This window comes from Berghia stephanieae, chromosome 3 (assembly GCF_034508935.2).
Source record: "Berghia stephanieae isolate SIO BIC M18660-M18661 chromosome 3, UCSD_Bste_1.3, whole genome shotgun sequence".
NCBI lineage: Eukaryota > Metazoa > Mollusca > Gastropoda > Nudibranchia > Aeolidiidae > Berghia > Berghia stephanieae.
The window spans coordinates 15366173-15386172 of NC_088362.1; the positions used below are offsets into that span (position 1 = coordinate 15366173).

A 20000-nucleotide genomic window follows, 5' to 3' on the forward strand; every position below is an offset into this window, starting at 1 on the left:
TTAACTAAAAGGTTCATCTAGAGGCCAGTACAGGATTCCGCTAAGAGGAATACACTCAAATGTTTGCAAAATCTCTTCAGAACAAAAATTAAGAGATGATTTTCAAGGAAATAAATATCACCTCCCAAAACAAACACCATACACTTAACAGCTTCCCTCTCGGTCAAGGACTCCAGCAAAGGCCAGGACAAAACCAAGGAATACCATTTCAAGACCAAAAAAAATATATACAAAACAAAAACAAACAAAGAAAAAACAAAACAAAACAGAAAGCAATTCGGAAAACAGATATTACAGGGGGATAGAAGAAGATTCAGCAACTGACCTCTTGTCCACCAATGGGAGGTCAAAGACTACACCCAGTCGATATGCTTTGAGGAGGTAAAAAGTTTAATGGTAAAAATGAAAGAAAGGAGTTTTGTCAGCGTCCCGCAGGGCCATACACTGAAAAACAAACATATACGAGTTAAAAAATTTAGGCCAGATAACTCGTCGTTCAAAAATAGATCGATTAAAATGACTCTCATCTTGTCAAAAACTCTCGAACCCAGGACTTCACAGACAAAATAAATTAAAAAACAACAAAATCAACAAAAACAACAAATACAAACCATTATGAAAAAAAAAACCAAAAAAAAACAAAACAAAAAAAAAAAAAACAAAAAAAAAAAACACCAAAAAATCTTAAAATTATTAAAGTTATTTTTTAAAAGTTTGTTTGTCCCAGCTTTTTTTTTTTGGCTAGAAAAGTAAGTAAAAACGACATGTTATATTCTCCTAGAGTAAGTAGAACATCAGTCACAATAAACCGCACATGAAAGAGAAAAACCATACACGAATAGGTTTCATGTAAACAAAGATGTTTCTCCATAAAGCACAAAAGGAGGAAACGTACAGAAGCACGAGGGAGGTGGACTTATCAACTCCGGGCTCCAAACACATCCATCATCTTTTTTCTCATAATAACACCACTGACTCGTTGACCCGTCCTTTAACATGGGTCAACTTATTGGATGAATATTTCCTCCCTCCCCCCCCCCTCTCTCTCTCTCTCTCTCTCTCTCTCTCTCTCTCTCTCTCTCTCTCTCTCAATGTCTAGCTTTTCCTCCATAATCAATTTCCCCCCCCCCTCTCTCTCTCTCTCTCTCTCTCTCTCTCTCTCTCTCTCTCTCTCGCTATCTCTCTCTCTCTCTCTCAATGTCTAGCGTTTCCTCCTTAATCAATTTCTCCCTCCCTCCCTTTCTCTCTCTTTCTCTCTCTCTTTATCTCTCTCTCTCTCTCTCTCTCTCCCTCTCTCTCTCTCTCTCTCTCTCTCTCTCTCTCTCAAAGAGAAGCTTTTCCTCCGTAATCAATTTCTTTCCCCCCCCCCTCTTTAAATCTATCTATCTATCTCTCCCCCCCCCCCTCTCTCTCTCTCTCTCTCTCTCTCTCTCTCAATGAGTAGCTTTTCCTCCGTAATCAATTTATTTCCCAATCCCCCCTCTCTCTCTCTCTCTCTCTCTCTCTCTCTCTCTCTCTCTCTGTGTGTGTGTGTGTGTGTGTGTGTGTGTGTGTGTGTGTGTGTCTCTCTCCATCTCTTCAAACGCATTCCTTCGATCAAGACTTAGTACATTACAGCCTTACAACAGAGTCAATACACATTAATTGCTCTTCTCGACCTTCGCAACTCCAGCCAACCTTTATCTCACCCTCCACCAATCCATCTCAATACTGGACATTATATCAGGCACCTAGACGTTAGCATCCATCACGCAATCGATCGATTTATTCACATAGTCACGAACAGCCTAGACTATTGGTTACACACAGTGACAAATTAAGGAGCAGACCATTGTATAATATAAACATCTGAAAAAAAAAGTTTTTTGAAACATTGCCAGACACAGCAACAGACAGAAACATACCCCCCAGAACAAAACAACAAAACAAAACGAAAACCAACAAATAAAAAACAAAACAAACAAACAAAAAAAAAAAAAAAATCAAACAATAAAAACAAACCCGCCCACACAACTTACAAAACACACCTAGCTACTTGAAATAAGAATGAAAATAGTCCCATTGCTTTTAGAGTGTAAAAATTAAAAAATTAGGGAGCACACATAAAAAATAATCCCCCCAAAAACAGACTATCTATTCTTTTTCACTTTGTTTGGCACTAAACACTTTTTCAGATATTTATCTTTTATAATGTAGACATAAGCATAATAATTAGCTGGAGCTAAATGCTCAAAAATACTTAGAATTCTGAAACAATCCCCGTTTCTGTAGCGTGCTAAGCATTCTGCTGCTTCACTTCAGAATCTGGAGAGCCCCGACGCAACCTAAATACCTATCTGAGACGAAGGGCCACATAACATGGCGTGTGAAAGAGAAACCGGGATGAACCGTAGCCATCGTAAAGATATAGCCTGACACTGACCAAAAAAATGACGTCAAAATGCCAGTCTTTTGCCACAAAAGAAAACAAATCGTGAGTTGTATTCAATAGTTCAACCAATGTAAAGCGCTTTGAGCACGTTTAGTGGATATTGCGCTAAATAAATTCTCTATTATATATATATATATTATATATATATATATATATTAGTATAGCCCTAATTAAAACTTTAAAAAAATGTTTTTAGCATTTCTTGTCTTCATAGGGAATGAGATTAGCGGAAGAGTAGCGTCCCTTGATTGGACGTCACCCATAGTCTGTGGCGTCACCGGCGGAAAAGTTATTAGAGAGAGAACGTATGTTGGTTGTGCGCATGTCCGCGAGGACGAGAGACCATGCGCACAACCAACATAGTTCTCTCTCCAATAACTTTTCCGCCGGTGACGTCACAGACTATGGGTGACGTCCAATCAAGGGACGCTACTCTTCCGATAATCTAATTCCCAATTCTAATTATACTGATACAATATTTGAGCCGGTAAATCAAACAGAAAAAAAAATGAGGTTTCTCCATCTCCCTAAAAAATGTAGATTGATCTGTCAGATTGGGAAAACGAAACACGAAATGTTAAGACGGCGGCTGTAACAAAAACCTTGTGGCAACAATTTAAAAAGTGATAACGTTGATCCGTGGGGGACGATAAAACGTACACAATGTTAACACTTTCCGCGTGCCTACCTCATCTGACCTTTCCAAGCAAATAGTTATCAAGATCTGTCAATAGATCGGATCAAGGTAAAATATGCTGAAAATGCTGAGGTTCTGCTTTTGTTTTCTTCCAAACCAAATATTTGCCTAAATCAGATGTTTGCAGTAGAGAGAAAATGTCATATTGCATATTATTATATAATTTTGTTACGGATATTTCGTGGTCATGGGTAAATAAGTAAGAATGTCTTGAAACTCAAAGAGGTTTTTAAGGTATGTCAGCCAATAGGTAAGGTGCAAATTATTTTTTAATACAAAAAAAAAACCCCAAAACAAAACAAACAAAAAAACAACAAAAAAATAAAAGCAAAAAACAAAAAGAAAAAAGCAGGAACAAAAAACAAAGTAAACAAGAAAAACAAACCAACAAAACAACACAATAACAACCCACCCCTAATAGCGATGTGCACATATTTGCAGGTCTTATAGCCGGACGCATTGATGGGCCTGATTTAACATTGTTATAAAGGACAAAATGTTGCGTTGGTTTGAGAGATATTCCATTACGACAATGAGCCCATAACAGTTTGGGTTATCAGAATTGCAAATAAGTTCACGTCGCCCCAAAGCAAACAAAAGCTAAAAAAATAATAATTAAAAAACAGTAGTCCTTCAGAGCCATTCGGTCCATGGAGACGGAGTTTATCCCGGATTCTATAGCGTGAAACGGACAAGAGCAATTGCTTGCAACACTTTGGATAGAACGCTAGTCTATCGCAGAGTACTTTCCACCAAATCTAACAGCCCAGTTACCCAATCACTGCTGGTGTGAACCGAGCGAGTGCTCTACCAACGGAGCTATCCTGGGCCCTAACAAAAGCTAAAATTTAGGCAAAAAGACTGACCATCTTCCGGGTTTTATATATTTAAAAAATTCCCTACATAAAATTTACGATCACAAATTAATATAAAGAAATCGATGGTTCGTGTACTTATAAATTATGAATGAATGGGTGGAGTGAAGGAAATAGAATAGTTAAATGACGATAGTAATAAAAGTAGGTGTTGGTAGGAAGGGACATAATGGTAGTTTTGTACTCAGATTTAACGGGTTTCACAATAAAAACTAATGTAAATGTTGCTGTTCCCAAGTTCGAAGAAATAAATAACAATGTGAAACTGAATGTAAGCTTCAATTTAATATACGAAAACGGATAAAATGGACTTTTCGGGTTTCCCCTTTATCAACAAAACAGGATGAATAACACTACAGATGAATGAGATAATGTGGTAGTGGTAGTCTTTACCAACTGAGCTATCTGGACCCCCTTTTGCTATTAAGCTATAGCAATATCGAGTTTTCGAGTCGAGTTTTCCTCAAACCAAAGGTTGTAATAATAAGAAATTTATGGGGTTATTTTTGTTTTGTTTTGTTGGTACTTTAAGAAACGTATTTCCTTACTGTTCTCATTAAAACACATAGACTTAACCTATGTTGTAACACTCTCCTTACCAACTATAGGAAAATCGTCACATTCGTTACGATACAACCAACATTCTTCTTATTTAGATTTCTCTTGTACATCACAAAATTTAAAGAAAATGAACCGAGTTTTGTAGAGCATGGTTTGCTAAAGAAATTATGTATGGCAAGAACTTACAGCTATTGTGTTTGAATGATAAAAAATCTATTTTTGTGTTAGTTGGGTGTGAAATTTTGGAGAAAATCCCAAAAATGGCCGGTAAGCGGAGAGTTAATTTCTGTTTGAAAATTCAATTTTCTTCACCTAAATTGTTCCGATACGATACCGATACCAGGCGGTTGTTTAAGAACGGTTATCCATTTTCAACCGACTTTAAATCTGCCATATCGACCAATGAAAGATTACTGATCTATAAATTTAGATAAAACCGAATTTGGGAGGATTAGTGTGGGATATGCAGAGGTGAGTTTATTGACAGCGAAAGGTGTTTAACCAGTTAAACTCCCAAACTCTGGAAAAACACGTATTTTAAAATTTGTCCAGAAAACTCGTTCTTCAAATAACGATCGATTTAAATGACCCTCATCTTGGCAAAAAAAAAAACCCCCCCCAAAAAAAAAAAAAACAAACAAACAAAAAAACCCAACAACTCTCAAACCTGGGAACTCGCAAGGCCTTTCTTAATCCCAGGTTTGAGAGTGTTTTTTTTTTCAAAGGTAAGGGTCATTTAAATCAATCGATATTTGAAGGACGAGTTTTCTGGCCAAATTCTCAAATACACGAGTTTTTCCAACAGTAGGGCCATTGACTGTTTAATTAATCTGACAGGTGACTTCAAACAGTCACGAAGATGGATTGAGGATAGAGGGAAGTGCATGCAGGAAGCAATGGTCAAACAGACCACACGTTATCTTTTAAACCTTTACAGGCGTGGCTCGATTTGGTCCGATGTCACTCTAACTTAATATTATATGCTGCTAACAAAAAAAAAAAAAACAACCCAAAAACAAAACAAAAAAAACAAAAACAAAAACAAAAACAAAAAATAAATTAAAACAACAATAAAAACAAATCATAACCCCCCCCCCCAAAAAATGTTTAAAATCCACACACACAAAACAAAACCTAGCCAACACCACCTCCCCCCCCCCCAAAAAAAAAAAAACAAAAACAAAAAAAAACAAAACAAAACAAAACAAAACAAAACAAAAAAACAAAAGGCAAAACAAGAACAAACAAAAAAAGGTACAAAAACAACAACAACAACAACAACAACGAAACAAGCTAACAAACAAACACAAAAATAACAAAAAACAATACAACCAAGCTTGAGCTTTTATGTATCGAAATACCCACTACAATAAATGCTCAAAGTGCTTTACAACGGGTTCCAACTCAACGGTAACACGAAACAAGAAGGGCGAAACACAAGCCGTGCAATGCGGTATTAGATTTTTTTTTTTTTAATGAAGACAACGGAGTTATCGGCTAGGTACTCATTTTACATGTGAGTATTGTGAGATAATGCAATGTGCATTAACAGCCTATTCCAAGGATTCAATGCTGCAGCACTCACAGTGGGATTCGAACCAGTAAGCTATAGGTCCGAAGGCGAGTATCATACCACATGACCACAAAGCCGAACCGTTAACACCACGAGAGCTGTATAAAAATGTAATGCTTTTTCTGACTGTGTTAAGTCATCAAATGACCGGATAAACAATTCGAAGTAATTTGAAGGAAATTCAGTTTCGCAGCGACAGGGTTAAAAATTCATCTTAAAACTTTATAGATAGAACGAAGATGACGTCACTCAAGCCTTTGTTATTATTGTATTTTGCCATCCGCGTTTGTGAGTTATTCTCACTAAACTGTATCAGCCACACTATAAAAGTTCATGGTTACACACAGTTTTGTGTGTTGGTCCGTTATACTTCCGGATGGCAATGTTATGAGCGAGCTTCTTAGCCAAGCGCATACTATCTATAGACCATAATGTGTCCACCAAACCATTCGGGTTACCTTCGAACTAAAACGCTAAGATATCGTTTGCTGAATTATAATTTTCTTCGGATTTTAAACATAAGTGGCCACGATATAATATTCTACCTAAGATGAACTTTACACATGTATTGATAGAATGAAGTTGACGTCACTCTGGTATTTGTTATTGTATTTTGCCATCCGCGTTTATGAGTACTACTCACTAAACGGTATTATCCAGACTATAAACGTTCATGATTACACATAGTTTGTGTGTTGGTACGTTATACTTCCGGATGGCAATGTTATGAACTTCTTAAGCAAGCGCATACTATCTATAGATAGAATGAAGTTAATGCTCATCCGGTATTTGTTAGCGGCCAACACAGATGCTGAGTAACCTCATGAACCTTTGATATAGTTGTATACACTTAAGGAGCAACTTCCAATCCGGAATGTAAAGACCAAAACAAACCTGAGTGAACCATTCAACTTTATAGTCTGTAATAAGTTAGTGAGACACTCACAACGGCGATTGGCTTTAAAACCATACAAAGGCTGTGAGTGACGTCACTACTGCATACTGATCTATAGAAGTATGCACTTGGCTAAGAAATTCACAACATTGCCATCCGGAAGTAAAACTGGCCAACACACAAAACCGTGTGTAACCTTGAAGGTTTATAGTCTGGTTAATACAGTTTAGTGAGAAGTACTCATAAACGCGGATGGCAAAAAAACAATAACAAAGACATGAGTGACGTCATCTTCGAACTATCTATAAACGACCAAGATTACACACCGCTTCTTTGCCAAGTGCATAGTGCATACTGTCTATAGATAGTATGCAGATGACGTCACTCAGGCCTTTGTTATTGTTTTTGCCATCCGCGTTTGTGAGTTGTTCTCACTAAACTGTATTAACCAGACTATAAAAGTTCATGGTTACACAGAGTTTGTGTGTTGGTCCGTTATACTTCCGGACGGCAATGTTGTGAACTCCTTGGCCAAGCGCATTCTATCTATACAGTTTAGTGAGAAGTACTCATAAACGCGGATGGCAACAAACAATAACCAAGACATGAGTGACGTCATCTTCGAACTATTTATAAACGACCAAGATTACACACCGCTTCTTAGCCAAGTGCATAGTGCATACTGTCTATATCAAACTCACGAGTTGGCATTGAATATCACAGTTTGTTTATGTGTATGGATGTGTTTACATTCGAAAGAGTAGTTATGGGTGTGCTTTACTCAGTGGAAAGTGGTGATGCAATGTCAATATTGTATGCATGTGCAAACATCTTTGCATACTCAAATGACAAAAAAAATGTATATTTGCATATCCTCGTGACAGAATGCAACTCCTCCCCTCTTTATCTTTCAATTCATATATATCTAATTATATGTCCCTGTACTTAATGCCGCTAACTATTATTAATTATATCAAGAGCATTTCACACTTTGTTATAATATTCAAAACCCACTCATATTATGAACTCATAAGCACACACACACACATACACACACACACACACTCACACACACTAAAACGCACACACATTCCCACTACCGGAAACACAAATACAAAAAAGTAATTATTACAGCTTGTCAATCGGAGGTTATTTGACAATTTAACTCAATTAAAACTAGATACTTTATGTCGCCAAAAATACCAGATCAACGGAGTGGCGAAAAAAAAAAGTGAGGTGGGGGGGGGGGGGGGGGGGGGGGGGGGAGGCTGTATATTTTCAACTTCGTTTTGAATCTGTTGAATAGATCATTCACCAAACCGGTCAAGATTTTTGTTTAAAAGGAAGTTAGCAGGAGGGGGGTGGGGCAGTCATTTTCAGTCACTTCGTTTCAAATGGTTCATTTCGGCAAAATGTAGTTTAAAGTGTGGGTCTCATAATATGACCTTTACTAGGAGAGGGGTGGGGCTGCGTCACTCCCCATTGTATCTTTCGAATGAAACATTCACAAAAACCCGACAACGATTTTTCCTTTTAAAAAAAAAGGGAAGGGGGTAGGGGAGAAAAAAGGAGGTGGGGGGGGGGGGGGGGGGAGCTTTTCTGACGTGTGTCTTTTGTCACCTGTTTTATGACCAGAAAGTAATAAAATTTGACGACCATCGGAAATAAATCGCCATGGCTTACACAAGGCCACAAGTTAGGCCAGCCAATTTCAATATGAGCGAGACGATCATAGGTTTTAGGTTTTAAGCCAATGTTGCCGTACCTGGCAAAAATGCGTATTAAAAATTTTGGCCAGAAAACTCGTCCTTCAAATATCGATCGATTAAAACGACTCTCATCTTGTCAAAAACTCTCAAACCTGGGACTTGGCGCGAAGTCCTAGGTTTGAGAGTTTTTGGCAAAATGAGAGTCATTTTAGTCGATCGATATTTGAAGGACGAGTTTTCTGGCCAAAACTTTTAATACGTGTTTTTTTTTTTTCAGAATATGGTAGAATGTGTGGATTATAGGTTAAATCGAGGTTTATAGTATTGGTGTGGCTATAGTCACGAACAGCAACAGTAAAAAGAACAGTAGATATAGACAGACCACAATGTATGCATTGTTACCAATATTATGTTGTGTTGATGCTGAGAACACCTGTTGCCTTGGACTGTGGTATACCTTGACATTTATCATTAAAGATGATCGGAATATCAACAACCCATTTTAACGATTTTGGCGATAACCGGAGTAGACGTCCCTAACAACATTATGTAAAGCGCGGGAGGTGGGGGGGGGGGGAGGGGGGAAGGGGGTTAGAAGGGGGGGGGGAAGGGGGGAGGGAGGGGTTATAATCACGATTTCAGTGGCTTTAAGCAATTGCTTGCCCCATTAGATAGATAGGACACCGATAAATGACATGCTATTGAATTTACATACATGGCGCGTATTTTCCGGTTTAACGCCATAATTGACCATCCAAACAATGCCTATTATGAGAGTATCTTGGTGGACACATTCACTAAACGTGTAGGACAATGGAGCCGTACAAATTCATGATACAATTGAAAAAAAAACAACAACAAAAAATTGAATAAAATAAAATTATACAATAAAATTCTCTTGATTCATCCCATAGGGTACATTTCGTGAAACAAATTCATGACACAATTGAAAAAAAAACTTTAAAAAAATTGAATAAAATAAAATTATAAAATAAAATTCCCTTTATTCATCCCATAGGGGAAATTTGTCTCTAGGGTCGTCACAGAGGAAGATCTGGTCATTCCAATAACAAAATAAACTCCAGAGAGTACAAAATTGTGCGGCTAGATTAATTAGTCCTGGGAAAATCTCATGACGATGATATAAAGGACACGCTTCGAACCATCCACTCACTGGTTGCCAGTCCGGGCTAGAATTGAGTACAAAATAGCCCATGTCTGCTTTGGTGTGTTTGAGTCCTCTGTCCCCCCCCCCCCCCCCTCTACATTCAACACTTACTCCAGCCGTACGGATCTCTGAGAAATCTTAGATCCCACGACTTAAAATGTGACCCATCGTCTCTAAACGGTATTTTGTCGGGATGCCTTGGACGCAAAAAATTGAATTTATTGACAAAAACACGAAACTTGGGGTTTGTTTCGATTTGTTATGTTACAGAATGAAGACAATTTCTCACAATGCAAAAGCTAAAAAATTGGTAATTACTATCAATTTAATTCTAAAGACACTTTTCGGGGTCCAATTCATTCCAACATAATACCGTTTCGAGACGAAGGGTCACAAATAGTTAGCATCTCCTAAAACTAAACTTAAATACTTTGGTGATATGTCTCTTATGAAATTCGGACCCAGTCTCCAGTCTGTAAGATTTTCAAGATCTATATCTAGATCTTTTCAAAGAACGCCAAAAAATACATATCTTTTCACTTAATACTAATTTGATTGGATTTTAAAATGCATTTCATGTGACTTGTGTATTGATGTTTTTGTTGCCTTTTTCGTGCTCTTATTGTTTTGATTTTGGTTGATTTGGTCTCGCAATGTTATTGTATCCTGGGTAAACAATGTTTTGTTGTTTTTAAAAATTAGTTTTTTAAAATCGCTTTGAGGTTTCAACGAAAGGCGCTATAGAAATATGCTTATTATTATTATTATTATTATTATTATTATTATTATTATTATTATTATTATTATTATTATTATTATTATTATTATTATTATTATTATTATTATTGAGACTGGAATAACCAAGGCGTCAGCCGCAGTTCAGCGCCGCAAATTGAGCTAGGGCGAGATGGCTTGCTCACGGCAAATAGTGCAGCGGCGGGTGATCGAACTCGGTACTTTTTGGGTACGAAGCAAAGACCGTACCGCTGATCCACGCTGTCCCTGAGTGAATTTAATTTCTTAAAGTGAGAAGCACTTAAATTGCATATTGCTTGTCATTCTAACTTTAATATCCATTTTAGCGACTGATTTACCCCGACAAAATATGTGGTAGTTATTTTTAAATGGCCTTACCTTTATGCCCCCTTGAATCAACTAGTTGTATCCGAACCAATACTCCACGAAACGAGATTCAGATAATAATCCTAGGTCAGTAGTTATAATCAATCTCACATCTGGAAATAAAAATTCATTTTAAATATTTAGAAAGACATATTAACAGTTTGTCTGATAAATTAACGTTAAAAATGTATCCATTTAAACAACCAAAATATTGTAATATTATTTTCGCGAAAATCTAATCAAACACGACCCAAAAGCTTAAATTGCAAAATTCACCTTGAATGTGGAGACGGAAATGTACGTAATTAAAATAAAATCAATTTTTCACTCTTTAAGTTAAACCACAAAACAAGATATACTAGGCAACAACATTCTATATGAAAAGCATGACTTCAGGAATGATAATTTATCGCTTATAATAATATGACCTTAAAATGTTGTAACCGCCATAAAAGCCATTTTAAAAAATCAACAACCCCCCAAAAAACAAACAAACAAAAAACAAAAACAAACAAAAAAAAAAAAAAAAAACTACAACAAAAACCCCCCCAGCCCAACAACCCCCCCCCCCCCCCCCCAAAAAAAAAAACAAACAAACAAAAAAAACCAACAAAAACAACAAAAATAAAACAGAAAGAAAACAAAACCAAAGAGCGCCCCCCCCCCCCCCAAAATTAAAAAAAACAACAAAAAAACAGGAATGTTAATCATAATTCTTCGCGTAGTCCCAGGTTTGGGAGGTTTTGTTTTTTTTCCAAGATGAGGGTCATTTAAATCGATCGATATTTGAAGGACGAGTTTTCTGGCTAAAATCTAAAATATGGGTTTTTCCAGAGTACGGCACCGGCAGAATAGGCCAACAGAATTATACTAAAGTATTTCTTAATAATAATAATAGCATATCTGAAATAAATAGGTCAATTGTAAATAATTAAAATCCACAAGCTATATTATCTACTATGACAGGTTAAGTTCAGATAGCGCCAAAAACAAGAATAGCAACTGCACCGCCACCGCCACCACCACCACCAACAGAAACAACAACATCGATAACAACGACAACAGCAACAGCCCTACCACACCAGCCTACACCACTACTACTACTACCACCACCACCACCACCACCAACAACAACAACAACAACAACAACAGCAAAACTCAATGTGTCAATAATTTCTTTCGTGATTCATCAGCATTGGGACAAACTGACACAGTTGTCAATCACGATATTCAGGCTAGAATCGGGTCAAATGGATTTGATGATTCATTATCGACACACAACTAACTGCATTAGGATAGATGCGACGTGTACTTATATGCAGGTCTGACAACCCAAATTGTTACTGTCTCGTTGTTGTAATGGAAATACACTCAAACCAACGCAAAATATTGCCCATTACAACAATATTAAATCAAGCCCATGATTGCGTTCGGTTATCAGACCTGCAAATATAAGCACGTTTGATAAATTTAAATAAAGCTGAAGTTTGTCAATACAGTAAAATCAGAGTGCTCTATAACGCAAGTAACGACGTAACTTACAGCATGACAACTTAAACGTGACCATTTATTATAAAAATGAGCAATAGTGCAATATCCATTAAACGTGCTCAAAACGCTTTACAAGAGGTCTCAAACTAACAGCAATACTAAACATTGAAATTTTATGAAGAGACATGACGCAAAACCCGTTTGATGAAATCTTACATAGCTTTGGAGTTATTCAAAACTGAAATGTGTCAATAATTAAAAAAAAAACCCACACACACTGTACAATTACGAACAAGTGAGTCATTGTATTAAACTTTGAATCATTCTCCATCCAATTTTTTCAACTTTAAAGTAACTTTTGACACCTGTTTCATCCGATACTATACCAGATTGAAACGACGGGATATAAATAAATAAGCAACTCTATCCATGTCATGTCGTGTTGACCTGCCAGCAGGGGGCGCTCTGTGACCTGTTCGTCTTGTAAAACAGGTAGGTCTAGAACAAGCCCGAGACACCAACGATACACATCTCTGGGAGATCAATTATCTATAAATATGCATGAGACTCTTCCAAACGAGAAGAGTAGTAAAGTTTGCATTTTGAACTATTTAAAATCTAATCTGCCAATGTTATAATATTATGACCCTAGACCCACCTCATGCAGGTAAACTTTCAAAAAAAATTATGAAGTCTAATCACCGTTAATTAAATTTTTAAACAAGTGTCGGGGAATAATGGAAGACAAGAATGTTATAGCCGACGTGCATGCAAAACTGTTCTGATACCCGAACGCAATCATGGGCTTGATCTTATGGGATTGATTTGACACCCACGTTACAATGGAGAGTGTTTTTACTAACAACAATGGGCCCGTGACAATTGTGTTTATCAGGCCTTCAAACAAGTAGACACGTCGGTTATAGAATATCTGTTTCGATAAAACCACAGAAAGAAAAGAAATTGTTTAGGATAAACGAACGCTACATAAAAAATGATGCCTCGACCAAAACTTCTGATTTGTAGTTAGAACGATATACTCTTTAGGCAAAAAGAATAAATGTAAAATAAAACTAAAATAAAATAACAATGATAATAATAATAATAATAATAATAATAATAATAATAATAATAATAATAATAATAATAATAATAATAATAATAATAATAATAATATAACGTTTATATCCATATCGTAAATAATATTAAGAACTCCACTTAAATCAGTGTCGTTATCTACACCTTCTGCTATCATTTATTCATTTAAAACCTATTCACGATTTATCTCAACTCGACCCCACGCTAACCCACCGTTTATTAAGACAACCACACTGCCATTATCATCAGGGCGGTCTGGGACCTACGGAAAGAACGCATTCCACACCATTGAGTACAGCTAGCAGACTGGCAACAATTATCACCTGCTGAATCGACAACCTCCCAGAGAGGTCAAGGAAGATATTTAACAGAACCATAACAAGGGTTGTCCCGATAATAGTAGCTCAGGTGGTAGAGCATTCGCTTCACTCGCACAAAGGAATCTGAATCGATCTCGAGTGAAGTCGACGAGATGTGTTTTTCTTTTTTTCTGACCCTCTTGTCGTTAGATCTGGCGAAAAGTACGTTGCGATAAACTGGCGTCCTGTACAAACAGTAGTAATCAATTGCTAATAACGGTTTAACGATATGATGCTTGGATAAAACCCGGATCCATGGGCCTTATGACTCTGAAGGCTTAAGTGTTTATTATGCAGCTGTGTTCCCATCGATGGGTGGTTTGCCGATGGAGAAGACGATAACTCACTGTTCGATAGTTATAGAATAAAAAGAAAGTGGAAATAAGTTTAAGGATTGTTTCCTCAAAATTTTTCAACACCTTGTCAAACATATTTAAAAATTGGTTAGACTAGATTTTAATCTTATTTGGAATGGCATCACATTTTCAATTAAGTATGGAGTATTAAAAAAAAAGAAGAAAAAAAGAAAAAGCCATTTATATGCTATCTGTGCGTTTAGAGATCTTGTTCAATATTCTGATTGCAAAATGCAGAGAATGTTTAGATATTGAAATAGTATGATTGGTGAACAAAATAACAACACACGCCGACACAGTTAAGATAAGGTTTTTGAACGTAGGTAAATATCTTATTTATAGAAACACATGCACAACCTCTACGTGATTTCTCTGACTAAATACAACACTTGCTACATAAACCGTTGGAGTTGATATTCTTTATTTATATATATATATATATATATATATATATATATATATATATATATATATATATATATATATATATATTATATATATTATATATGTATAAAAAAAATAACATGCCTTCAACGAAGACTAAACCTAAAAGATAAGATAGGCCCATCAATTCGTCACGATCTGACAACATTAAGAGTAGATACCATGGGTCAATGGGAAACAAAACAAAAGAAAATAAAAATATTCCTATCATAAGATAAGATACAAACGTAAGGACAGTTCCAACATCAACATCAACAAACATTAAAAATAACCCAAGCCTCTTGAAGGTCCGGAAGTTTTCTGAAGAAGTCTCGGTGCTATTATTTTGGAATTAGGCGAGTAAGAACTGTCAATTACTGTTTTCGAACTCAATATTAATTTCATTATTATAAATGTCAAGGGCCACTCTTAGAATTATTTCTTCGCTTTTTTTCTCTTTGCTGACAATTGGTTTCCATGTCCAATTTTTTGGTACTGTTTCACTCCTAAACCTTCTGATTAATATTTTTACGATCCCAGGCTTCAAGCAGCCCCTGCCTTATCACCAATTACAATGCAACATGATCATTTCTTAGTCCTTGCTCTGACAAACTATTTTGGACAAAGACTTCGTGAAAACGAGGAAAACGTGAAAGTTGTAGATACAAAGAAAATAAGAGACATTTATATATTTTAAGTACGCATTAAGATAAATGAAAGGAAAAGAAATACGAACGGCACTGGTAATTAGAATTTATGCATTATGCAAATGCCTCGACAGGTGTAAAACGATACTACAACTAATAATATATCATAGTGATTGATAATCAGGAGATAAAAATATTGGAATTCACGACATAGAACATGAATTATCCGTGGATTTGCATTTTGTCAAAATATTGTTTGTACACATCAGTGCATGCAACGTGGGTCGATGACTTCTAATGGGCACAAATGTAAGGCTTTTCTTAAGGATATTGATGACAACCTCATGCAAATATCTATAACAGTTTTAGAATAATAAGTCTTTAATATCACGGAAAGACTTTATGGACACCCTGTTTTTTTTCAATCACGACAAACTAGAGTAGAGTCCTATAGGTTTTTCTCAAGGACCAGAGCAACATTAACCATCTCTCTAATAGATAGTATGCGCTTGGCTAAGAAGCTCATAATATTGCCATCCGGAAGTATAACGGACCAACACACAAAACTGTGTGTATCCATGAACGTTTATAGTCGGGCTAATACAGTTCAGTGAGCATTACTCATAAACGCGGATGGCAAAAAACAATAACAAAGGCCTGGGTGACGTCATCTTGCGAATACTCATCTATAGATAGTATGAGATGACGTCAACTCAGGCCTTTGTTATTGTTTTTGCCATCCGCGTTTGTGAGTTGTTCCACAAACTGTATTAACCAGACTATAAAAGTTCATAGTTACACAGAGTTTGTGTGTTGGTTCGTTATACTTCCGGATGGCAATGTTATGAGCTTCTTAGCCAAGCGCATACTATCTATAAAGGAATGCGACGACGGGTGGGACAAACGACTTGGACAATGTTAAAGGAACGTAGTAAATATGTCTCAAATCCACTCTATCTCCAGAGGTGATCGACCGACCTCATCTGATTATATCCCGACCCCTTAGTCCTCACCTTTAATGGTACAGAATCCCATCAGTTGACCACACGGTGGACATGCTGCCAATCATTCCTAATCTGGTGCCGACCACCGCCCTGACAAATCTAATCCCGCCAGATTCACTACGATGCCCACTGGGGGCCATCGGGCATTCCCCTATCCAGAGTGAGGAACACGACAATCAAAATGGCGGATTAAAAAAGTTTACTTGGACTCCTCACAACCTTCTTTGGTGTCAAGGGTTCAATTCGCATCATCCACTTCGTTATACTTCAACAAAACATAACAAAATTTAAAATGATATCGTATTTTTTTTTTATTAAAAAATAAATACATATTACCCCTCCCCCCCCCCTACCCCCATTTCAGATAAGTAAAATCGTATAATTTTTCGGACACGCCAAAAAGGTAAAAAAGTGTCAACTGTCGCCTTGCGTATTATAAAAAGAAATTACCCTTAATTAAAATTTCCTTTCGCTTGGTATTGAAAGATGTTGTTGCCTAATCATCCTAAGATGGAGTATAGATTATTCATCAAACTAACGTCTGATGTCAACAGGGTAACCCCCATGTTGTCCAAGTGAGCAAAATTAGGGTTAATAATCTTGCCTTAGGAGGAGAAAAAAAAAAAAGAAACAACCCCGAAAGTTCATAAAGCGAAGCTCGAACCCGCGGCCCCCGGGTTGCAGTTGCAATGCCTTAATCACGCTGTCACCTGGACGCGAATACTGCCTTAATATTATTGGGAGGAAGGGGTGGGAGGGGGGGGGGGGGAGGAGTGTGGACCAGCCGTCACAAAACAGTTTCATGTTGGGATAAAGCAGACACTAAAAAAGTTAGTTGCAAGTTTTAAAAACAAACCTTTATTTTAAAGCATAGATCTACTTATCAGCTGTTTCACCCCATAAAAGAAAATCATGTTCAAAACAACATTCCAAAAGAATGGGAACATATTTCAAGGCAACATGCGAACAGAAACAAAGCCGATTAAAATAAGCATTCAAACAAAAACAAAACATATTTAAATAAACGTTCGAACAAAAACAAAACATATTTAAACAGAACATTCGAACAAAACAAAACAAAAAACATAGAGAACAAAAACACACACCAAGATTAAAAAGAACGACTGACAAAAACAAAACCTATTTAGGCATAATATTCGATCAAAATCGAAAAAAATAGACAAAACTCGCACCCCGTGTATTCTTGAGGATTCGACTCGGACGCCAACGGGCCAGGTTTGAGAAGGACTTATTCTTCTGGACACCAAGCAGTGATTGATTGGTTGGATCTGTTTGATCTGGAGGAAAGTACTTTGCTAGAGACCAAAGACTTCTCCTAGGAATAGTAATTCATTTAACCTGTTCTGATAAAGGCTGCGAAAACCGGGATTAACTCCTCCTTCATGATCCTTACAGTTCTAAGGGGTGTCGCGTACAATCATTGCAGCACTTTCAATTCTTGAACATGCTTTTTTTTTTATCCCGATTAATCATAGCCTGATTTTTTTTCTTTCAATAACTTGTGGCGCGATGACATCTATATATATTCAATTAGTTATTTATTTAACATCTTTACAATGAATTTTCATTCATTGTATGTGTGTGTGTGTGAGAGAGAGAGAGTGTGTGTGTGTGTGCGTGCGTGTGTGTTTGTGTGACTGTGTGTGGAGGAGGGTGTGCGGTATGCGTAGTTGTGTATTGATTGCAATCTATTTATTTAATGGTGCTTTAAAACCACAATAATATAACGACAACTCTAATCAAAATCTCATTTGCCAGTTTTATCTCCAACCATCTAAGGTGTTCAATCTAAGCCTTTCAAAATAGCAGAATGATAGCATCGGATATAAATAAATGTGTGACCTAAATACTAAATGAAACCGTGACAACAAATTGATGCTCGACACATTATAGTACTTTCGTTCTTATTAATGCCGCAGTATCCATTAACCTCGTTGCCGAAACGGTAAAAGTACAAGAGTACCAGACGTGACATGACAAGAAATATGACGTGACATGACAAGAAATATGTGGCCAGTCGTCTTTAAACGGTAACATATCGGAGAATATAGGTTAACTTGTGCGGCTATGTCGTGATCTCGTGGTATGACATTCGCCTTCGGGTCAGAAAGTCCAGGGTTTCGAGTCCCGTTCTGGGCGGCGCAAAGTTGAGTCCTTGGAAAAGGCTCTTTATTCACATTGTCTCACCGTACTCAGGTGTAAAATGAGTTACACCTGGCTATTAATACCGTTGACTCTGACAGGCGTCAGGTCCTACATGTTAAGTGTTGCTGTCGGCTAGGCTTGCCTTAACATTGTTGTAATGGACTATATTATTATTTTGCGTTGGTTTGAGGGTAGATATTTCCATTGCAACAAGTGTCCATAATAATTTGGGTTATCAGACCTGAAAATAAGTGCACGTCGCCAATTTCTGATCAATATGACTTTAAATCCCAATTTTCTTCATCGAGTTCATTCCGACATCTTACCAGATTGACAAGGTGGGCTACCTATAGAAGGAACAAAATTGACGTCACTCAGATGCTCTTTCTTATTGGTTTTAGACAGTCATTTTCGTGATTACTTCTCACGAAATTATATTCATCAGAATAGAAACGTTCAAGACGACACACCGTTTTGTGTGTGTTGGTACGTTATATCCGGCTGGCGGGTATTGTGAGAATTTCAACTAAACGCATAGCATCAAAGCAATGCTCTAAATTTGGGAGATAATAATGGCCTATTCACGTTTCATTCATGCACCAGGCCAAAACCTGTCATTTTGACTGTCAAATGGCAGTTCACTCCAAAAAAATGGCGGTCCCATGAGAGCAACGAATTGGATGGAGGCTGTGACATGCTACTTGTTAAATAATTTCCCCGACTATGATTGGTTAATAAAAAGTATGTATTCCCAAAATGTGTGTCCTAATTCTGGGAACATTGAAATGAATTTCTTGTTCGGGGGGTGTTACACTACTTCTACTTTGTACAATTCGGAAACGATCATATTGGGGACAACTCGCAATTAATGGTTTGTTCTAGTTTTTTTAGGGGGCAGCGTGACTCAGCATTATGGTCTTTGCTTCGTACCCAAAAGGTACCAAGTTCGACTACCCGCCTCTTTGTATGGCCTTGAGCAAGTCACTTTGCCGCTCACTGCGGCTGACGCCTGGGTTATTCCAGTATTCCCTTGGGATAGACCATGAAAACAAATTTCCCCTTGGGGATGAATAAAGGGAATTTTATTCATTTATTTTATTTTATTTTTTTTTTAAAACAAACCAAAAAAAAAAACAAAAAAACAAAAAAAAAAAGTTTTGATGTAGCGAGGAATTTGTGCTTTAGAGCCATATTATGGCTCTATAATAAGAGAGCTTTTATCCATAATTTCTGAAGTGCCTATGTGTATGTGACAATTTGATTAAGGATTAAGAGTCAATATATTCCCTTCGTTTATATAACATGCATATGTTTCTTTCGTAAAAAATGGAAAAGGACACGTTGATTTGTTTTCACTAACTTCTAGAAGAATACTGGGTAAAGTAAATATTGCTGCTCAAAGCTCGAAGAAATAAATAACATTGT

The 20000-nt window shown here is 36.9% G+C and overlaps 1 protein-coding gene across 3 annotated transcripts in view; it reads right to left on the minus strand.

The window, feature by feature from the left end:
- LOC144967202 (uncharacterized) overlaps positions 1–20000 on the minus strand; it is a 171588-nt gene that overhangs the window by 119492 nt on the left and 32096 nt on the right. For all 3 annotated transcript variants that reach the window (XM_078904134.1, XM_078904139.1, XM_078904135.1), the window contains exon 2: positions 11044–11144. The gene's annotated coding sequence lies outside the window, so the exon portion shown is untranslated. The remainder of the gene's footprint in view (positions 1–11043; positions 11145–20000) is intronic.